The sequence below is a fragment of the Salmo salar genome, chromosome 18 (assembly GCF_965601325.2).
Source record: "Salmo salar chromosome 18, fSalSal1, whole genome shotgun sequence".
Taxonomy (NCBI): Eukaryota; Metazoa; Chordata; class Actinopteri; order Salmoniformes; family Salmonidae; genus Salmo; species Salmo salar.
The window spans coordinates 84,888,772-84,911,116 of NC_138308.1; the positions used below are offsets into that span (position 1 = coordinate 84,888,772).

The window sequence follows — 22,345 nt, forward strand, 5'->3', positions numbered from 1 at the left end:
CACAGCATTAATAAAACAGAGCAGTTTTCGTCACTCTCAGATCTATCATGGCACAGTGTACCACCTGACTGTTTTCAGAAATGTTGTAAGAAATCTGACACTTTGTTGAATTCTCCTGTCAACGTTTCAAAGTCATCTATAGTCTTCTGACACAGTTCAGCTGATTCTATGATCTTATCAAAGAACTCATTTTCAAGCTCCACGTCCCTACGGACCTTAAAGATGGCCAAGATCATGTCAAGAAGACGGATCATCTCAAGTAAAACCACATCCAATCGTACTGCACCAAGCTCAGTGTTTTTGCTCAGTTCAGCCACTCTCTTCAGCAGTCTGGTTACTTCTACTGTTGTACTCAGACCTGTAGCTACCATGGATGTGGAGGAGGACAGTTCCTCTAATGTTTGAACATTTGTTTGGATTTTTTCCAGGCGTTCAACAATTGGTTGAATACTTTTATTGAAATCTTCTGCACTTTTCTTAATTTTGTCTTGGCCATTGTTCTCTAACAACATTTTGACGACATTAGACACAACACAAGTAGTTCCACCAAATGCAGTCAAGATTGCCCCATTCATGAGCAGGGAGAGGCCCCCAGTGTATACAGCTATACCTATTCCCACCACGCTGATGGCTGCACCAGCTACCCCCATTCCAACCCCAGTAATCCTGCCTTTGGCAGCGTTGTCCTGCATTTTCTTAATATCAGCAGCTTTCTGTTCAAAGTAATTTGCTCTTTCTTGTAAATCGTTTTTCTCTCCTTCAAAGAGTTCCTTGAATGACTTGATGTCATGCTTGAGGTTTCCTAGTTCTTTTGACACTGGAAAAAAAAGAATTGTCAGACAGTGTTTTCCAGAGGAAAAACACAAACCCACAACCCACCCAACAATTAAAGTTTCTCATTGAATACCTAATTTACCGGTTACTTGACTAACTAACAATTTGTTAATTGATCTCATTTAGTGTTGAAAAACATCTTAATTTAACCAAGTTTCAGTTATGCGTTCACATACTCTCCCCTTCATATTTATTTGGACAGTGAAGCTAAAATATCTGTTAATTTGGCTTTGTATTTGAGATCAAATGTTTTACTGCACAGAATGTCACCTTTTATTTGAGGGTATTTTCATACATATGTTTTACCGAATAGAAATGAATACGTTGAAAGTGTCTTAAGGTGTCATAGGTATTTGGTCAAATGCACTTATACACTGATTGTACAAAACATTATGAACACCTGCTCTTTCCATGACATCGACTGATCAGGTGAATCCAGGTGAAAGATATGATCCCTTATTGATGTCACTTGTTAAATCCACTTAAATTAGTGTAGATGAAGGGGAGGTGACAGGTTAAAGAATGATTTTTAAGCCTTGAGACAATTGAGACATGGATTGTGTATGTGTGCCATTCAGAGGGTGAATGGGCAAGATACATTATTTAAGTGCCTTTGAACAGTAGTAGGTGCCAGGCACATTGGTTTGTGTCGAGAACTGCAACACTGCTGGGTTTTTCACGCTGAACAGTTTCCCGTGTGTATCAACAATGGTCAATCACCCAAAGGACATCCAGCCAACTTGACACAACTGTGGGAAGCATTGGAGTCAACATGGACCAGCATCCCTGTGGAATGCTTTTGACACCTTGTAGAGTCCACGTCCCGAGGAATTCAGGCTGTTCTGAGGACAACTCAATATTAGGAAGGTGTTCTTAATGTTTTGTGCACTAGGTGTAGTGTATTAAAGTAATCAAAAGTTTTGTATTTGGTCTCATATTCCTAGCCCGCAATGACTACATCAAGCTTGTGACTCTACAAACTTGTTGGATGCATTTGGAGTTTGTTTTGGTTGTGAATAATGAAAGTTAAAGTTACAACTGTCATAATTACAAAAAATAGGGGAGGTTAACATGTCTTGGGGGTATGATCTTTGTTCCTCATCATTATTCACAAATAATTCAGGATTATCCGTAATCATGGTAGCAACCACATTAATGTAGAATTGTTCAGAAACATATAATATTATTATTTACTATAAAAATGACTTCAAAATGACACAATTCATTATTGACCATTCATTTCTATAGGATACAAAATAATTTGAAACACAACCAAAACAAACTGCAACTGCATCCAACTACTTTCTAGAGTCACAAGGTTGATGTAGTCATTGCGTTTTAGGAGTATAGGATCAAAGATACATAAAGTTGATCATTTCTAAATGGTAAAACAGATATGTATGAAAATACCCTCAAATAAAAAAGTTACATTCTGTACGGTCACCTCATATAAAACATTTTATTCCAAAAAGCTGGAGTATAGTGACGAATGTACATTTTTAGTTTCACTGTCTAAAAATATATTTTTACATTTTAGCACACACTCTTATCCAGAGCAACTAGGATTAAGTGTCTTGCTCAAGGGCACATCAGCAGATTTTTCACCTCGTCAGCTCGGGGATTCCAATGAGCAATCTTTCGATTATGGTCCAACTCTTTTAACTGCTAGGCTACTTTATTACACCTAAATCTCTATGTACAAAGGTAGGGGATTATTATTGTTATTTGTATCTTTAGTCCAGGAATATTTGTAGCCATGTCATGAAATATAACAATCATCTGTTTTATGGTATACCAGGAAGAAACTTGGGGCCAGAATCAAATCGGATTGCGCCTGTATACAATTCGACATTTAAAGGTAAATTCACACTGAGACAATATCTCCATCGTTTTACCGTGAAAGCAAACCCCCCGAACTTGGTAACACTGCAATTAAAATCTGCATTGTCGACAACTCATGATCGAATTGAAGCCTTCCCACATGAAAAAATACTATAGTATACTGTAGTAGTATTACAATACTTACATACTGTAGTATTTACTGTAGTATTTTTGCAGACATTACTGTAGTATTTACTGTAGTGTTTTTAAAGACATTACTGTAATATACTGTAGCATTTACTAATAGTGATTTTGTTTTATTATGTTTTCTGTGAATTATCTTTTTTTAATTATATTTGATATTTTTGGGGTTTTCTCCTTGAGGAAAAATACTGGACTAATACTAAAAGAGCAGATTGTCAATGAACTGTATGTAGGCAGGACTGGGGTATGATCAGCTAGGATCTACACCACAGCTCTTCTCTATAACCTGTAGGTAACTGACGGGCCGCACAAATTGGGATATGTGGGACGATAATGGACATATGCAAATTAGCTATTAGCATATGAAAATCCAAGTGTAGTATAGTATTCTATAGCACACCACAAAATGATATAGTAAGCACTACATGATAGAGGGATAGTTCAGAGTGTAGTATAGTATACTACAGTTTACTATAGAATTCTATGGTAAGTACTATAGGTGGAAAGGGAAAGGGGGATACTGAATTTTCTATCCTAATGCTATAAATTAGCAATCAATAAGCCTTGACTAATCCCCAGGGTTTGTAAAACTCTGGGTTAATAATTAGGCAAGGACTCAGCTTTCTGCAAAAGGTCTTGTACAGTTTATTCAGAGAACGTTCTGAGGTCCAAATAACAAAGATGTTCATTTTATCCTCTCTCGCTTACGCTCACACCTCCACACCAACCGTAGATAACCTATGCACACACATACGCACAGACAGTAGGTGAACAGTATCTCTTCCTTGACCTCCTACCACTGTTCCAGCACTGCCTGTTCCTTTCCCCATAGATTAGGAGAACCTTGAAAGCTACTCCTGGTATCTCACACACCCATGTCTAGACTTGATGGGACTAACGTTCAGTACATTGACTTACAGTTTATTATCCATGCTACATAACTACTAATTCATAATGGATTATTGATTCATTTACCTTCATTAGATAATTGTCTTATCAGATACCTAGTCAGTTGTACAACTGAATGCCTTCAACTGAAATGTGTCTTCCACATTTAACCCAACCCCTTTGAATCAGAGAGGTGTGGGTGGCTGCCTTAAATCAACATCCATGTCTTCGGCGCCCGGGGAACAGTGGGTTAACTGCCTTGCTCAGGGGCAGAATGACAGATTTTTACCTTGTCAGCTCAGGGATTCAATACAGCAACCTTTCGGTTACTGGCCCAACGCTCTAACCACTAGTATTATATAGTAAACTGTATTATTTTTTATGTGGGTTGCTCTGGGTGAAACCGCTTCACAAAGTTAATAAATATTACTCACTCTCAGGGCCAAGTTCCTTGCTACTTCTGTTTCTAGCAGTTGCCATATCTGACTTTGTTAATTGTCTTCCTCTTAGATGGTTCACCAGAAGCTGCAGATCTTAGTTGTGTGCTGGAGAGGGAGAGGCTGTAGAAACAGAACACGAGGATGAATCATTAGACAGGATGATGTTAGTGGACCTAAGTGTTATCAAAGTGTAGCTATTTATAGTGTATTTGTAGGTCTTTATGTGCTGCATATTTATACTGATCAAAAATAAAAGTAACATGTAAAGTGTTGGTCCCATGTTTCATGAGCTGAAATAAAGATCCCAGGAATGTTCCATTCGCACAAAAAATATATTTCTCTCAAATTTTGAACACGAATTTGTTTACATCCCTGTTGGTGAGCATTTCTCCTTTGCCAAGATAATCCATCCACCTGACAGGTGTGGCATATCAAGAAGCTAATTAAACTTCATGATTATTACACAGGTGCACCTTGTGCTGGGGATAGGAAAAGGCCACTCTAAAATGTGCAGTTTTGTCACACAACACAATGCCATAGATGTCTCAAGTTTTGAGTGAGCGTGCAATTGGCATGCTGACTGATTAACACACACACACACACACACACACACACACACACACACACACACACACACACACACACACACACACACACACACACACACACACACACACACACATGCATGCATATACGTATACTGTACATACTGTTCATGAAGACAGACAAAACTGATTCATTCGACTGCAAATTGTAAAAGTCTGACATAAACACAATATTGTATAATATACCCTATGTCATTTCCCCACAACAGCACTAATGATAAACTCCTGTCTAAACATACTCAGCTGAATTACTGCAGCTCTGGTGGTAGTAGAACATCCAGAGGTGATGATGGTTGAGGTTTGTCTGAGGATAGCTTCAAGGGATCTAAGATGAATAATAAAATAATTAACAGAATAACACTGGCACTTGTCTTTTCCTACTTGGACTGACTTTGCTGATAACTACTTTATTGGGGGCAGGGTTGGGTTACTTTCTAAATGTAATCCTTTACAGTTACTAGTTACCTGTCCAAAATTGTAATCAGTAATGTAACTTTTGGATTACCCCAAATCAGTAATGTACTTTTAGATTACTTTCCCTTTAAGATGCGTTAGAAGAATACAAAAATGTATATTACCAATTGAACGAAATGTATTGCAGGATAAATCTATTTTAGAGTTTACCAAGCTGTCCATAAATGGATGGTGCATTTTACTTTATGGGTTAGTCATGTAGGCTCCTTCTAAACCATTGCTTTCTACTACAGATAGTAATATAATGAGGCTATAGCTCTACATGAAAAACCAAAGTCTGTCAGATTTCCAGTCATTCCAATTCATTTAATTCTCCTTGATCTTCAAGAATGGGACTTGGAAATAGCAAAATAACCATTGGAAGACATAGCTTGGACTGTAGCCTACAAAAGCCTTTTCCTGCCCTTTTCCCTCGATCCATCAAACACATTTGGTTTCTCATCATATAGTAATGATCTCTGACTTGTGCTCAGACTCGCTCAGATGGAACAAACTTAGAATTGTGACTCTTTCATTGCTATTTTGAATAACACTGAGAAAAAAAGGTGATTCAATTAGTTTTTCGCAAACATAATTTCGAAATTTGCTATTTGTGAAAAAACAATAATCAATTTTTTTCCAAAGTATCTGTTATCTGATTGCAGTATTTTTGTTAGTAATGCAACGGATTACATTTACAGTTACAATCCGTTACCCTGATTGCGGGAATATGTTCTTACTTTGTCAGTGGTATGTGGTTGTCTCACCAAAAGTTATCTTAAAATGGAGGCATTAACTGTAAGTCTCTCTGGATAGGAGCATCTGCTAAGTTAAATGGAAGTCTAAATGTAACACCCGACTTCACAAATTCCATAATAATTTAAACATTTTCTGCCCCTGATCAAAAATGTTCTTACTTTAATGTAAACATTTTCTCACCTTAGTTGTTGAAAAGTGATGAGAAATGGATTTGGAAATTGTAACCACGTTTTCCACTCAGTTGGTGTTGGGTCTCTGTGCAAATGTACTTTATCTTTCACTTTCACTCTCCTCCCCTCGCCTCCACTTCCTTCTCCTCAAAACTGCAGTACAACATAACACCACAGAGTGGCAGAACTATATCAATATATCAAGTGTTTTCTCTGTCTGGTTTTAAGTGTGTGTGCAGGTGTGTCTCTATCTCACTCTGTCTGTCTGTCTGTCTGTCTGTCTGTCTGTCTGTCTGTCTGTCTGTCTGTCTGTCTGTCTGTCTGTCTGTCTGTCTGTCTGTCTGTCTGTCTGTCTGTCTGTCTGTCTGTCTGTCTGTCTGTCTGTCTGTCTGTCTGTCTGTCTGTCTGTCTGTCTGTCTGTCTGTCTGTCTCATTACAGGTATTTTGGTGTGGACCCTGTGGTGCTATTTGAACAAACCATAGTACATTATGGACTTGTGACCACCTGTATATAATAAGCAGTCTTTTTAGGCACCACAGCATTGACAAATGGGAGTACTGGGTTCACTCAAGCAGCAACAGCTTGGCCATAGTGCCTTTTTTAACCCAATGGGGCCGTATCATAATGTATAACACCTGGTTAAACTAACACCGCAAAAGTGACATTTAAAAAAAGAATCTATTTTTGACTATTTTAAGAAAATAATATTACAGTAAGGTACATAATTGTTACGTAGAAATGAGTTCATATTAATATAGAAACGGCTGCATAGGGCCAGTGTGGGGGCCTCAAGGAACCAGGAAGAGTAGCTCCACCAGCTGTCCCTAGTAATTGACCCTGAAACGAGCAAGATCACCAGCTATGTTTTTAAAGTCATCTGCTATTTTTTGTAAATATTTATTTTCTCCATTGAATAAGTTGATGTTGTCTTTGAGCTTTTGTAGTTCAGTAGACTCTGGGGGAAAAAACGTTGTCAGACAGTGTTATCCAGAGGAAAGAAACAAACCCACAAACCATTTTGATGACTAAATTAACATTTGTAATTTAATACCTAATTGAACTAACTATCTCAGCTTAAAACCTGTTTGGGACAGGGGGCGGGATTTTCACGTTCGGATGAAAAGCGTGCCCAGAGTAAACTGCCTGCTACTCGGGCCCAGAGTCAAATATTTCCATATTATTAGTAGATTTGGATAGAAAACACTCTGAAGTTTCTAAAACTGTTTGAATGATGTCTGTGAATATAGCAGAACTCATATGGCAGGCAAAAACCTGAGAAAAATCCAACCAGGAAGTGGGAAATCTGAGGCTTGTAGGTTTTGAAGTGATTGCCTATCCAAACTACAGTGTCTGTGGGGTCATTTTGCACTTCCTAAGGCTTCCACTAGATGTCAACAGTCTTTAGAACCTTGTTTCATGCTTCTACTGTGAATGGGGAGAGAATAAGAGCTGTCCAAACTAGTGAACCAGCTGAGGCCAATGAGTTGTTTACTGCGCAGTCACACGGGCGCGCCGTTCCTTCTTTTTCCTCTGTAATGAATACGCTATTGTCTGGTTGGAATATCATCGAAGATTTATGATAAAAAGACCCTAAGGATTGATTGTAAACATCGTTTGACATGTTTCTACGAACAGTAATGGAACTTTTTGACTTTTCGTCTAGGGTTTTGCGTCACGCATTGTGCCTTTGGAATAGTGATCTGAACGCGCAAACAAAACGGAGGTATTTGGACAAAAATTATGGACTTTATCGAACAAATGAACATTTCTTGTGGAAGTGGGAGTCCTGGGAGTGCATTCCGACGAAGATCAGCAAAGGTAAGTGAAGATTTATAATACTATTTCTGAGTTTTGTTGACTCCAGAACATGGCGGGTAACTGTATAGCTTGCTTTGATGGCTGAGCTCTGTACTCAGAATATTGAACAATGTGCTTTCGCCGTAAAGCTGTTTTGAAATCTGACACAGCGGTTGCATAAAGGAGAAGTGTACCTATAATTCTTTGAATAACTTGTATATTTTATCAACGTTTATGATGAGTATTTCTGTAAATTGATGTGCTCATTCACCAGATGTTTTGGAGGCAAAACATTTTCTGAACATCACGCGCCAAAGTAAAATGGGGTTTTTGGATATAAATATGAACTTTATCGAACAAAACATACATGTATTGTGTAACATTGAGTCCTTGGAGTGTCATCTGATGAAGATCGTCCAAGGTTAGTGCTTAATTTTAGCTCTATTTCTGGTTTTTGTGACGCCTCTCCTTGCTTGGAAAATGGCTGTGTGGTTTTTATTGTCTAGGTGCTGTCCTAACATAATCTAATGCTATGCTTTCGCCGTAAAACCTTTTTGAAATCGGACAATGTGGTTGGATTAACGAGAAGTGTATCTTTAAAATGGTGTTACATAGTTGTATGTTTGAGAAATTCGAATTATGAGATTTTTGAAAGTTTTGTATTTCGCGCCCTGCTATTTCATTGGCTGTTGGCGAGGGGTCACGCTGGCGGAACGGGGTTCTGCTAGCGGAACGTCCATCCTCAACAGGTTAAGTTCCAACGCAGCTGCTTTTATCTCAATATCAAATACTTTCTGGGTAAAAATGAAGTACCTAACTGTGATTGTTTTAAATTAAATGGTCAAAAATTAACAAAAATGGCTTCTTAGCAAAGAGCAATTTCTCAAGCAAATATTTTGGTAGGACTGTCTGGGAGTGGTCTGAGTGGGGAGGGGAAAACTGAAAACTAGCTGCTATTGGCAGAGAGGTTTGGAACTCTTTCTTATTGGTCTAACAAATGTACTGCCTGGTAACATCACCAAGCAGGCCAAAACTCCATCCCACCAAAAATGGTTAACACTCCAGGTAGCCTGTATACGATCTTCAAGCATTCATTTTTTATTCCATGGTGATTTCGTTCACCAATTTCTGCAAACCTCAACTTTAGGGAGGTACAGTAAAACAAATAAGGGGAACTGTAAGTGTGGTGTTATACTAAAGTTGCAATCTGCTGTATTTACTGCTGTTCAAAGGTCATATCAATAAATAATACATATCTCATTAACCTAGTACAAATGACTTACCCCATCACACACACATCACACACACACACACACACACACACACACACACACTTATGCATATATACATACTGTTCATAAAGATAGCTAAAACCGACTCGATTGCAAATATTAAAAGTCTCACATAAACACACTATTGTATAATATACCCTATGTCATTTCCCCACAACAGCACTAATGATAAACTCCTGTCTAAACATACTCAGCTGAATTACTGCAGGTCTGGTGGTAGTAGAACATCCAGAGGTGATGATGGTTGAGGTTTGTCTGAGGAAAGCTTCAAGGGATCTAAGATGAATAATAAAATAATAAACAGAATAACACTGGCACTTGTCTTTTCCTACTAGGACTGACTTTGCTGATAACTACTTTATTGGAGGCAGGGTTGGGTTACTTTCTAAATGTAATCCTTTACAGTTACTAGTTACCTGTCCAAAATTGTAATCAGTAATGTAACTTTTGGATTACCCCAAATCAGTAATGTACTTTCAGATGACTTTCCCTTTAAGATGCATTAGAAGAATACAAAAATGTATATTACCAATTGAACGAAATGTATTAAAGGAAAACATTTTTTTTTAGATTACAAAGCTGGCCATAAATGGGTGTATTTTACTTTATGGGTTAGTCATGTAGGCTCCTTCTAAACCATTGCTTTCTACTACAGATAATAATAAAATGAGGCTATAGCTCTACATGAAAAACCAAAGTCTGTCAGATTTCCAGTCATTCAAATTCATTTAAATGCCAAATAACCATAGGAAGACATAGCTTGGACTGTAGCCTACAAAAGCCTTTTTGTCACGATTGTCGTAAGAACATTCAAACCAAAGCGCAGAATGAAAACGTTTTGACATTTTATTAGAAGTGAACCACACAAAAAAAAACAATAAAGAACAAACGAAACATGACGTTCTGGAGTGCTCACAGGCAACTACACAAAAACAAAACAAGATCCCACAAAATACAGTGGGGAAACGTCTGCCTCTGATTGGGACCCATACCAGGCCAGCATAGAAATAAAACAACCAGGATACCCACTCTAGTCACACCCCGACCTAACCAATATAGGGAATAAAAGGCTCTCTATGGTCAGGGCGTGGCCCTTTTCCCTCGATCCATTAAACACATTTGGTTTGTCATCATAAAGTAATGATGTCTGACTTGTGCTCAGACTCGCTCAGATGGAACAAACTTAAAATGGTAACTCTTTTCATTGCTATTTTCAATAACACTGAGAAAAAATAAAGGTTTTAAATAATTTTTTCGCAAACATAATTTCTAAAACTGATGTTTGCGAAAAATGTATAATTATACATTTTTTTTTAAAGTATCTGTTATCTGATTGCAATATTTTTGTTAGTAATGCAACAGATTACAGTTACAATCCGTTACCCTGATTGGGGGAACATGTTCTTACTTTGTGATATGTGGTTGTCTCACCAAAAGTTATCATAAAATGGAGGCATTCACTGTAAGTCTCTCTGGAAGTGTCAATGTAACACCAGATTTCACAAATTCCATAATAATTTAAACATTTTCTAACCTTAATCAAAAATGTTTTTACTTTAATGTTCACATTTTCTCACCTTAGTTGTTGAAAAGTGATGAGAAATCGATTATGGAAATTGTAACCACGTTTTCGACTCTCTGCGCAACCACGTGTTCGTTCTCTGCGCAATTGTACTTTATCTTTCACTTTCACTCTCCTCCTCCACTCTCCTCCACTTCCTTCTCCCCAAAACTGCAGTACCACATAACACCACAGAGTGGCAGCACTATATCAATATATTAAGTGTTTTCTCTGTCTGGTTTAGTGTGTGTGTGTGTGTGTGTGTGTGTGTGTGTGTGTGTGTGTGTGTGTGTGTGTGTGTGTGTGTGTGTGTGTGTGTGTGTGTGTGTGTGTGTGTGTGTGTGTGTGTGTGTGTGTGTGTGGGTGTGCCTGCGTGTGTTTGCGTGTCTCTCTCTCTCCCTCAAACCAACAAATGTTGGTTTGTTAAAAATAATCCATAGTTATGTTCAAATATCCTCTGTTTTGTTCGTGCGTTCAAGACACTATCCGAAGTGTAAAGAAGGGTGACGCGCCCGATGCGTTTCATGACCAAAAAATTCTACATATTCCATTACCGTACTTCGAAGCATGTCAACCGCTGTTTAAAATCAATTTTATGCCCTTTTTCTCGTAAAAAAGCGATAATATTCCGACCGGGAATCTGTGTTTTAGTTCAAAGAGAGAGAAAATAAAAACATGGGGTCGCCTCGTGCACGCGCCTCAGTCTCATTGTCCTCTGATAGACCACTTACCAAAGGTCCTAATGTTTTTCAGCCAGGGGCTGCAAAGACGTCATTCAGCTTTTTCCCGGGTTCTGAGAGCCTATGGGAGCCGTAGGAAGTGTCACGTTACAGCAAAGATCCTAAGTTTTCAATAAAGAGAATCTTCTCAGGTTTTTGCCTGCCATATGAGTTCTGTTATACTCACAGACACCATTCAAACAGTTTTAGAAACTTTAGGGTGTTTTCTACCCAAAGCCAATAATTATATGCATATTCTAGTTTCTGGGAAGTAGTAAAAACCAGATTAAATCGGGTACGTTTTTTATCCGGCCGTGTAAATACTGCCCCCTAGCCCTAACAGGCTAAGGTATTTGAATAACACAATTCCACTGGCTGTTGAGTAGGTGGGACGATTTCGTCCCACATACCCTAGAGAGGTTAAGTCAAACGACACCGCTGGTCCACTTTCTACCACTGGTCCTGCACACATTGCCCTACCCTATGCTTTGACCTCTTTCTCCCCTCTCTCTCCAGATGAAATCTTGCGGCTTGTGACGGCCGGCCGCCCAACAACCTGCCCGCTTGACCCTATCCCCTCCTCTCTCCTCCAGACCATTTCCGGAGACCTTCTCCCTTATCTCACCTCGTTCATCAACTCATCCTTGACCACTGGATACGTCCCTTCTGTCCTCAAGAGAGCGAGAGTTGCACCCCTTCTCAAAAAACCTACACTCGATCCCTCCGATGTCAACAACTACAAACCAGTATCCCTTCTTTCTTTTCTCTCCAAAACTCTTGAGCGTGCCGTCCTTGGCCAGCTCTCTTGCTATCTCTCTCAGAATGACCTTCTTGATCCAAATCAGTCAGGTTTCAAGACTGGTCATTCAACTGAGACTGCTCTTCTCTGTGTCACGGAGGCTCTCCGCACTGCTAAAGCTAACTCTCTCTCTTCTGCTCTCATCCTTTTAGACCTATCTGCTGCCTTTGATACTGTGAACCACCAGATCCTCCTCTCCACCCTCTCCGAGTTGGGCATCTCCGGCGCGGCCCATGCTTGGATTGCGTCCTACCTGACAGGTCGCTCCTACCAGGTGGCGTGGCGAGAATCTGTCTCCGCACCACGTGCTCTGACCACTGGTGTCCCCCAGGGCTCTGTTCTAGGCCCTCTCCTATTCTCGCTATACACCAAGTCACTTGGCTCTGTCATATCCTCACATGGTCTCTCCTATTATTGCTATGCAGTCGACACACAATTAATCTTCTCCTTTTCCCCTTCTGATAACCAGGTGGCGAATCGCATCTCTGCATGTCTGGCAGACATATCAGTGTGGATGACGGATCACCACCTCAAGCTGAACCTCAGCAAGACGGAGCTGCTTTTCCTCCCGGGGAAGGACTGCCCGTTCCATGATCTCGCCATCACGGTTGGCAACTCCATTGTGTCCTCCTCCCAGAGTGCTAAGAACCTTGGCGTGACCCTGGACAACACCCTGTCGTTCTCCACTAACATCAAGGCGGTGACCCGATCCTGTAGGTTCATGCTCTACAACATTCGCAGAGTACGACCCTGCCTCACACAGGAAGCGGCGCAGGTCCTTATCCAGGCACTTGTCATCTCCCGTCTGGATTACTGCAACTCGCTGTTGGCTGGGCTCCCTGCCTGTGCCATTAAACCCCTACAACTCATCCAGAACGTCGCAGCCCGTCTGGTGTTCAACCTTCCCCAGTTCTCTCACATCACCCTGCTCCTCCGCTCTCTCCACTGGCTTCCAGTTGAAGCTCGCATCCGCTACAAGACCATGGTGCTTGCCTACGGAGCCGTGAGGGGAACGGCACCTCCGTACCTTCAGGCTCTGATCAGTCCCTACACCCAAACGAGGGCACTGCACTCATCCACCTCTGGCCTGCTGGCCCCCCTACCTCTGAGGAAGCACAGTTCCCGCTCAGCCCAGTCAAAACTGTTCGCTGCTCTGGCACCCCTATGGTGGAACAAGCTCCCTCACGATGCCAGGACAGCGGAGTCAATCACCACCTTCCGGAGACACCTGAAACCCCACCTCTTTAAGGAATACCTAGGATAGGATAAAGTAATCCTTCTAACCCCCCCCCCCCCCAAAAGATTTAGATGCACTATTGTAAAGTGGTTGTTCCACTGGATATCATAAGGTGAATGCACCAATTTGTAAGTCGCTCTGGATAAGAGCGTCTGCTAAATGACTTAAATGTTAATGTACTGGGTTCACTCAAGCAGCAACAGCTTGGCCATAGTGCCTTTTTTAACCCAGTGGGCCGATATCATAATGTATAACACCTGGTTAAACTAACACTGCTAAAGTGACATAAAAAAGGGCCGGGGTGGGGGCCTCAAGGAACCAGGAAGAGTAGTTCCACCAGCTGCCCCTATGAATTGACCCTGAAACGAGCAAGATCACCAGCTATGTTTTTAAAGTCAATTGCAATTTTTCTCAAATATTTATTTTCTCCAAAGAGTTTATTGAATGGGTTGAATGAGTTGGCTAATTTACCACCTGGTGATGTCACCAGGAATGCCAAAACTTCATCCCACCAAAACAGGCTAAAATTCCTCTGAACATGTAGATTTTCACATGTGTTTTTATGTTGCTCATTAGAAAAATTAGATTTCAGTCTTGGAGCTGTGTTTCCTAACCGATTCGGCATTTTGGAAATGAGCTTATTTCACTTCCTCAAAATCCCCAGAAGGAATCTAAGATGCCTCAAGAATGTTTTAGTTGTGCAACTTTAAATCGAATTAAGGTGTTTGGTGCTGTGTTTCTAAAGTAAAAAAATGTGTGACGTGTTGTCTTATGTAAACAGTCAGAGCTGCTGAGCAGGCCTGTCACACTGTCTATGCTATTGGTAGAGAGCAATCACTGCAGTAATCAAAACACAACCTTAATTTACCCGTTGTGACGCATGGATGTTCCAAACTCCGTTTTAGACCAGACTGACTTTATCTACAAAATTATCCTATTTACACTTTGTAGTCAATTTTATGACACTCGAATAACTTTTTCAGACTCATATCGATGCCACATAGGCTGTTTTCAAAGGGATTTTTTGCTTTTTAAAGGCAGTCCTCTTCAAAGGACAACTCCACTTTTCAACCTCATTTCTATTATCTCCAGCACAATACCAGTGTCAACATATTTGAAAAGGTGCATTTCTACATTTTTAGTTAAAAAGTGAAAACATTTTAAAAGCAGCGATTTTCAAACCCTATGAGATTCACAGTGACGTGGGGATCAATAAAATACCCTCCATTGGGCAAGAAACTCATGACAGGTTTTGAAAATCACCGTTTCTAACTTTTAATCCTACCCTGTGATGTCACAGAGAAGCATTTTTTATGACCTTTCTTCTCATCTTTTTATCCACTGATCATATGTGTTGTTTTCACATATGTAGACACTGGTTAGGTGCTAGAGATGATGAAATTCTGAAAAACGCATTCAAATTAAAACAGATTATATTGCATAAATGTTGTGATGACAAAATTGACGGTGCTAACACTGATCCTTGTGGAACACCACATTTGTTTTCTGGTTTAACAGGCTGCGGGTCTGGATAACAACTCTGAAGAGGAGGAAGAAAATTAAGAAACAGGTGGATATGTATGTTTTCTTCTCATGCTTAACACTTTAAGGAAGTTGATTGCCATTTCGTATGGTTTGGTCTTGCAAAAGAATGGATAAAACGTCTATCATTGAGACCTTTTCCATCATCTGAACAGAAGAGAAGTAAACGGGTCAAAACAAGTTTGTGCCTCACAGAGGGTTCGCAATCAGCCTCGAAAATGTAAGGAAGGAAAACCGTATGTGCACATGCTTCTGTATTCATGCCATTTTTAAATGTCTGTATGACGCTGAAAAGTTTTTCTTGTACAGTTCCCGGAATGAACCAAAAGGTGCTCATGAATACACACCTTGCAGAGGCTCCAAGGTGCTTCATGTATTTATACTGTGTGTGTATGCCTGTGTGTGACACTACATTAGTTTCTTTATACTTTTGCATTTGCCCATATAATGTGTATGTTGGTGTTTCTAATAATGGTGTGTTTCTTAGGAGAAACCTCTTGATGAACTGAAAGGTGCCCCATGGGTATACACCGCTCATGGAGTCCAAGGTACTGTGAGTGTGTTTGCATGTCCTGTATGTACAGTACTATTTGCAGTACACAGGAGGCTGGTGGGAGGAGACATATGAGGATTGGCTAATTGTAATGACTGGTTCCCATAGAAAACACATTCCCTTCACAGCCATGTAACTGAACAGCTTATTCTACATACTGTACAGTGGATTTTAAGTCCTCAGGAAAAATGGACCATGAACAGAAACAGATAAGATAACATAGAGATGACGACAGGAGGGAGAGAGGGAGAGAACACAAAGGCCACGGTTCTCATGAAAGGCTGTGCAGACTATCCATTATAACAGTAAGGTATGCACAGCAAAGACGTTAAAACTAAACAGCAATCGCTCCTCCACCTCTCCTTTCTCTTTCTCACATTTTTCCCTCCTCTGTCTCTTTAACTGGATCTTTCACTCCCTCCCTCTCTCTCTCTCCCTGTCTTTCTCTCTCTCAGGCTGAGTGGCATTCTGCTCAGAAAGTGGAACAGGCTGCTAGAATCCTGACTAGAACCAAAAAATTTGATCATATTACTCCAGTGCTAGCCTCCCTACACTGGCTTCCTGTTAAGGCAAGGGCTGATTTCAAGGTTTTACTGCTAACCTACAAAGCATTACATGGGCTTGCTCCTACCTATCTTTCCGATTTGGTCCTGCCGTACATACCTACACGTACGCTACGGTCACAAGACGCAGGCCTCCTAATTGTCCCTAGAATTTCTAAGCAAACGGCTGGAGGTAGGGCTTTCTCCTATAGAGCTCCATTTTTATGGAATGGTCTGCCTACCAATGTGAGAGACGCAGACTCAGTCTCAACCTTTAAGTCTTTACTGAAGACTTATCTCTTCAGTAGGTCCTATGATTAAGTATAGTCTGGCCCAGGAGTGTGAAGGTGAACGGAAAGGCTGGAGCAACGAACCGCCCTTGCTGTCTCTGCCTTGCCGGTTCCCCTCTTTCCACTGGGATTCTCTGCCTCTAACCCTTTTACAGGGGCTGAGTCACTGGCTTACTGGTGTTCTTCCATGCCGTCCATGGGAGGGGTGCGTCACTTGAGTGGGTTGAGTCACTGACGTGGTCTTCCTGTCTGGGTTGGCGCCCCCCCCCCTTGGGCTGTGCCATGGCGGAGATCGTTGTGGGCTATACTCGGCCTTGTCTTAGGACGGTAAGTTGGTGGTTGGAGACATCCCTCTAGTGGTGTGGGGGCTGTGCTTTGGCAAAGTGGGTGGGGTTTTTCCTGCCTGTTTGGCCCTGTCCGGGGGTATCATCGGATGGGGCCACAGTGTCTTCTGATCCCTCCTGTCTCAGCCTCCAGTATTTATGCTGCAGTAGTTTATGTGTCGGGGGGCTAGGGTCAGTCTGTTACATCTGGAGTATTTCTCTTGTCTTATCCGGTATCCTGTGTGAATTTAAATATGCTCTCTCTTATTCTCTCTTTCTCTCTTTCTGTCTTTCTCTCGGAGGACCTGAGCCCTAGGACCATGCCTCAGGACTACCTGGTATGATGACTCCTTGCTGTCCCCAGTCCACCTGGCCGTGCTGCTGCTCCAGTTTCAACTGTTCTGCCTGCGGCTATGGAACCCTGACCTGTTCACCGGACATGCTTGTTGCACCCTCGACAACTACTATGATTATTATTATTTGACCATGCTGGTCATTTATGAACATTTTAACATCTTGACCATGTTCTGTTATAATATCCACCCTGCACAGCCAGAAGAGGACTGGCCACCCCTCATAGCCTGGTTCCTCTCTAGGTTTCTTCCTAGGTTTTTGGCCTTTCTAGGGAGTTTTTCCTAGGGAGTTTTTCCTAGCCACCGTGCTTCTTTCACATGCTTTGCTTGCTGTTTGGGGTTTTAGGCTGGGTTTCTGTACAGCTCTTTGAGATATCAGCTGATGTACGAAGGGCTATATAAATAAATTTGATTTGATTTGATTTGATTTTGATTTGATTTGATGAAGAGGAAGAAGAGGAGGTCAGTCTATATTTTAATAGAGTCAAATGTCACTCAAAAATCACCATATTATTAGGGCTTTTACCTATTTAAAATGATGGAGAAAACTAATATCCCAATATGTAGCTATCCCCCCCAAAATGTCAGTACTATATACACCAAGAATACAAAACATTAAGAACACCTACTCTTTCCATGGCAAAGACGGACCAGCTGAATTCAGGTGAAGGCTATGATCCCTTATTGATGTCGCTTATTTAATCCACTTCAATCAGTGTAAATGAATGGGAGGAGACAGGTTAAAGAGGGATTTTTAAGCCTTGAGACGATTGCGACATGAATTGTGTATGTGTGCCATTCAGAGAGTGAATGGGCAAGAGAAAAAATGTAAGTGCCTTTGAACGGGGTAGTAGTTATGGTAGTAGGTGCCAGGTGCACCGGTTTGTGTCAAGTACTGCAATGCTTCTGGGTTTCACGCTCAACAGTTTCCCGTGTGTATCAAGGATGGTCCACCATCCAAATAACATCCAGCCAACTTGACACAACTGTGGGAAGCATTGGAGTCAACATAGGCCAGCGTCCCTGTGGAATGCTTTTGACACATTGTGGAGTCCATGCCCTGACGAATTGAGGCTGTTCTAAGGGCAAAAAGGGGGCGATGCAACTCAATATTAGGAAGGTGTTTGATATACTCGTTGTATATTCTCTGTCCTATTTCAGTGATAATAGTGGAAGAAATTGACTGTGCGAAAGCAATGTCTAGAGATGACATCAGTGTTGCTCTGTTGTCTCACAGGATACTGACAGCTTGATGGAGTGGTGGAATACTGTGGAGCGTGAGTCACATGCACACACAAAAACGTGCATCCACATACACAAACAAACACACTCGCGGACACACACAGTTTGTAATCTGGTGATTGTCATGTCTCTCAGAATGGGATGAGCTGCCATCAGATGAAGACAAGAAGGTGAAGGACAATCAGACACAGTATTTCCTCTTAGAGATACAAATTATTTGATAAGAACACAGGCCTACTGCTATAGCAGAATGTATAGAGAGACCCAGCACTACTCTGGGAACTGGGAGGTCCGGAGGGCCGCTCAGATGGTCGGTGTCGAGGGCCACAGAGATCACAGAAGGAGCCGCTGTGGCCCTCAGGGGCATCTTCAAGGGAGTGGATAAATACTTTACTAAGGATTCCTGAGCTGAAGAAGGGGTTTAAGAAAATGATGGCGTTGATGATTAGGCAGGTAGCTCAGGTGCTGCATAAGGGCCTGTTGGAGCTGAATGCTATCAGGGAGGAGCAGAAGGATGCTAATGGTAGTATATGAAAAACTACAACTCTCACAATGCAACTTGTCTGATGTGTTACACGACCCCTCTGGTCAAACTGAGGATTTGTCTTCAGGATCTCCTTTGAATATTTTATTTTGTGGGACATACACCAAACAAGGACTTTCCAAACGTAATAAGCTCCTTTTATATTGGTCCTCTTTAAATGAAAATAATAAACAGAACTTTTAACTTGTGATCAAATTTGTTTCAAACTCTGATTGTATTCAGCAAACAGTTCTGACAACTACCTCTTCTGACAACTCTGCAGCATGGGAAGCTTTTAGTTATAAAGGGCATGTATGAATTTACTGGATTGTAAGTGAAGTAGTCAAAAACAAAAACATTAACAAAATCACCTGACACAACTCATATGACCATATGACTTACACCTGTGTGAGGGAAAATTGTATCGTCTGAAGAATTGTGAACAGTATCTCCTCTCACTGTATCTTGGTTCATGCAGGTGATTGTGACCTCCTCCTCAGACCAATTGGCAGTATGCCCAGAACATTGTTCTGGGAACCAAAAGAAGTATCTCAGTTTCAAGGTCCTAGCTTTGAGGGAAGAAGCCTTGTGAGGTGTCAATCAGTCACGTGCAGGAACCAACGTTAATAATGAAAAATGTAAATCATGCTTGCATGACTTGTTTGTGTAGCAGTACATAAGAACTGAGAGGGAACGCACTTGTCAGAGTTTTCATCAAGCTTGGATTGAGTTTGTGAACCTCTCAGGCCATGATGATAAAGATTGATTCATTTACATTGAGTTTGAGTACTTAGTGGTGAATTTCCACGACACTTGATTTAAAGATTTAGCTACACCCCTCATTCACCCGCAGATATGACCCAAGTTACTGTGTGCTGGTTGTTTGCATTGTATCTTTAACAAAGTTATAATTTATTTTTTATTATTATTGTAGCCAGATAAAGATATATGCTTGGTGTTATATAGGTCTATATTCATTGATCTAATGATGGTATCCTTTTAAAACCGGTTATACAGTTTTTAAATGTTAATCAATGGGCTATTTATCCTGTAATCAAATTAAATGTCCAATATTGATCAATTAAATGTGCAATAAGGTAACTATTGGAGTTGTGTTAGTAAAGATAATTATGCATTTGAACTTATGTTGTAAACTTTCCACTGAACCTTACATTTTAATAATTTAGCAGACACTCTTATCCAGAGTGACTTACAATATCTTTTCAAGCTTGACTATCACTGATGCCAAAATAATGTAAACATAATGGAAACACTTGAGTAAATGAGGGATACAAAGTATATTGAAAGCAGGTGTGGTTCCTGAGTTAATTAAGCAATTAACATCCCATCATGCTTAGGCTGACGTATAAAAATGCTGGGCAGGCTATTATTTTGGCTACCAAGGCTCTGCCCCCATCCACAGTGCATGAGTGGTCATTGAATGGTTTGATGAGCATTAAAACAATGTAAACCGTATGCCATTGCTGTCTCAGTCACCAGATCTCAACCTAATTGAACATTTATGTGAGATTTTGGAGAGGTGCCTGAGAACTTGTTTTCCACCAACAAGAAAACACCAAATGATGGAATTTCTCTAGCCTACATCTCAAACTTTTCACACAGCACAGAAACGGGGCTTTTAGAGTTTTGACTCGAGTGACTGGTGTATTGTTACCATTTGAACTAAAAGAAACCTTACCATGTAACCGGAGCAGATAGAACGTTGAATACAGTCATGTTTGTTTAGACCGTATTCTGCTTGTGCACATCAGTAGGCTAGTTCCCAAGTGACGGAATTAATTATTATATATATATATATATTTTTTTTTTCTTCTATAGTCTTACTGTAAAGGCAAAGTCGAATGTCATCTCAACGGGAGTTATTTGATCCCAGTGGTTATAGGGACACATTTAACAGAGTAGATAATATACAATATCAAATATCAAACCCAATTTTATTGGTCACATGCACATGGTTAGCAGATGTTATTGGTCACATACACATGGTTAGCAGATGTTATTGGTCACATACACATAGTTAGCAGATGTTATTGGTCACATACACATGGTTAGCCTGTTGGGGCTAGGGGGCAGTATTTTCACGGTCGGATGAAAAACGTACCCAATTTGAACAGATTACTACTCAGGCCCAGAAACTAGAATATGCATATTATTAGTAGATTTGGATAGAAAACACTCAGAAGTTTCTAAAACTGTTTGAATGGTGTCTGTAAGTATAACAGAACTAATATGGCAGGCAAAAACCTGAGAAGATTGCAAGCAGGAAATGAAAATCTGGTGCCTGTATTTTTTCAAGCCCTTGCCTTTCTGACACACAGTGAGTTAGGGTTCATTTTGCACTTCCTAAGCCTTTTGCGGCAAACACAGACCGAACAAGAAGGCTGGGAAGCAGGTCACTGAGAAAACCACTTCAGTTCATTGCGTGCATTCACGTGAGAGGATACCTGTGTTCCAAAACTTTTTTCAAGACATAGCATGAGTCCGGTTGGAATATTACTGAAGTTTCACGTTCTAAAGGCCCTAAAGATAGATGCTATACAACGTTTGACATGTTTGAACGAATGTAAATAGATTTTTTTTACATTTGGAGTAGCTTACAGTAGCGCGAACAACAAGGAGCTATTTGGACATAAATTATGAACTTTATCGAACAAAACAACATTTATTGTGGACCTGGGATTGCTGGAAGTGCCTTCTGATGAAGATTATTAAAGGTAAGTGAATATTTCTTATGCTATTTATGCGTTTAGATGACTCCAAGATGGCCGGTGTCTATAATTGCCTGCTGTTTTTTTCTGAGCACAGTACTCAGATTATTGCAAAGTGTGCTCTCCCAGTAAAGTTATTTTGAAATCTGTCAACACAATTGCATTCAGGAGATGTTAATCTATAATTCTTTGAATAACAGTTTAATATTTTATCAACGTTTATAATGAGTAATTTTGTAATTTGTTGTGCTGATTCACCGGCATTTTTGGAGGCAAAATATTTTCTGAACATCACGCGCCATTGTAAAATGCTGTTTTTGGATATAAATCTGAACTTAATAGAACAAAAAATGCATGTATTGTCTAACATAATGTCCTAGGAGTGTCATTTGATGAAGATTGTCAAAGGTTAGTGCATCATTTTAGCTGGTTTTCTGCTTTTGGTGACGTCTGTTCTTGCATTGAAAATGGCTGTGTGTAATTTTTTGTCTATGTACTGTCCTAACATAATCTAACTTTATGCTTTCGCCGTAAAGCCTTTTTGAAATCAGACAACGTGGTTGGATTAAGGAGATGTTTATCTATAAAATGTTGTAAAATAGTTGTATGTTTGAGAAATTTGAATTATGACATTTTGTTGTTTTCGAATTTGGCGCTCTGATTTTTCG

The 22,345-nt window shown here is 40.4% G+C and overlaps 1 long non-coding RNA gene across 1 annotated transcript; it reads right to left on the reverse strand.

The window, feature by feature from the left end:
* Positions 1-209: 209 nt before the first annotated feature.
* LOC106577993 (uncharacterized) lies at positions 210-10,939 on the reverse strand. Its single transcript, XR_006760504.2, has 6 exons — positions 10,842-10,939; positions 9,455-9,540; positions 6,185-6,327; positions 5,032-5,117; positions 4,182-4,307; positions 210-817 (listed from the first exon to the last, which is right to left on the reverse strand). It is a non-coding gene; the product is annotated as an uncharacterized LOC106577993 (long non-coding RNA).
* Between the last annotated feature and the right edge of the window lie 11,406 nt (positions 10,940-22,345).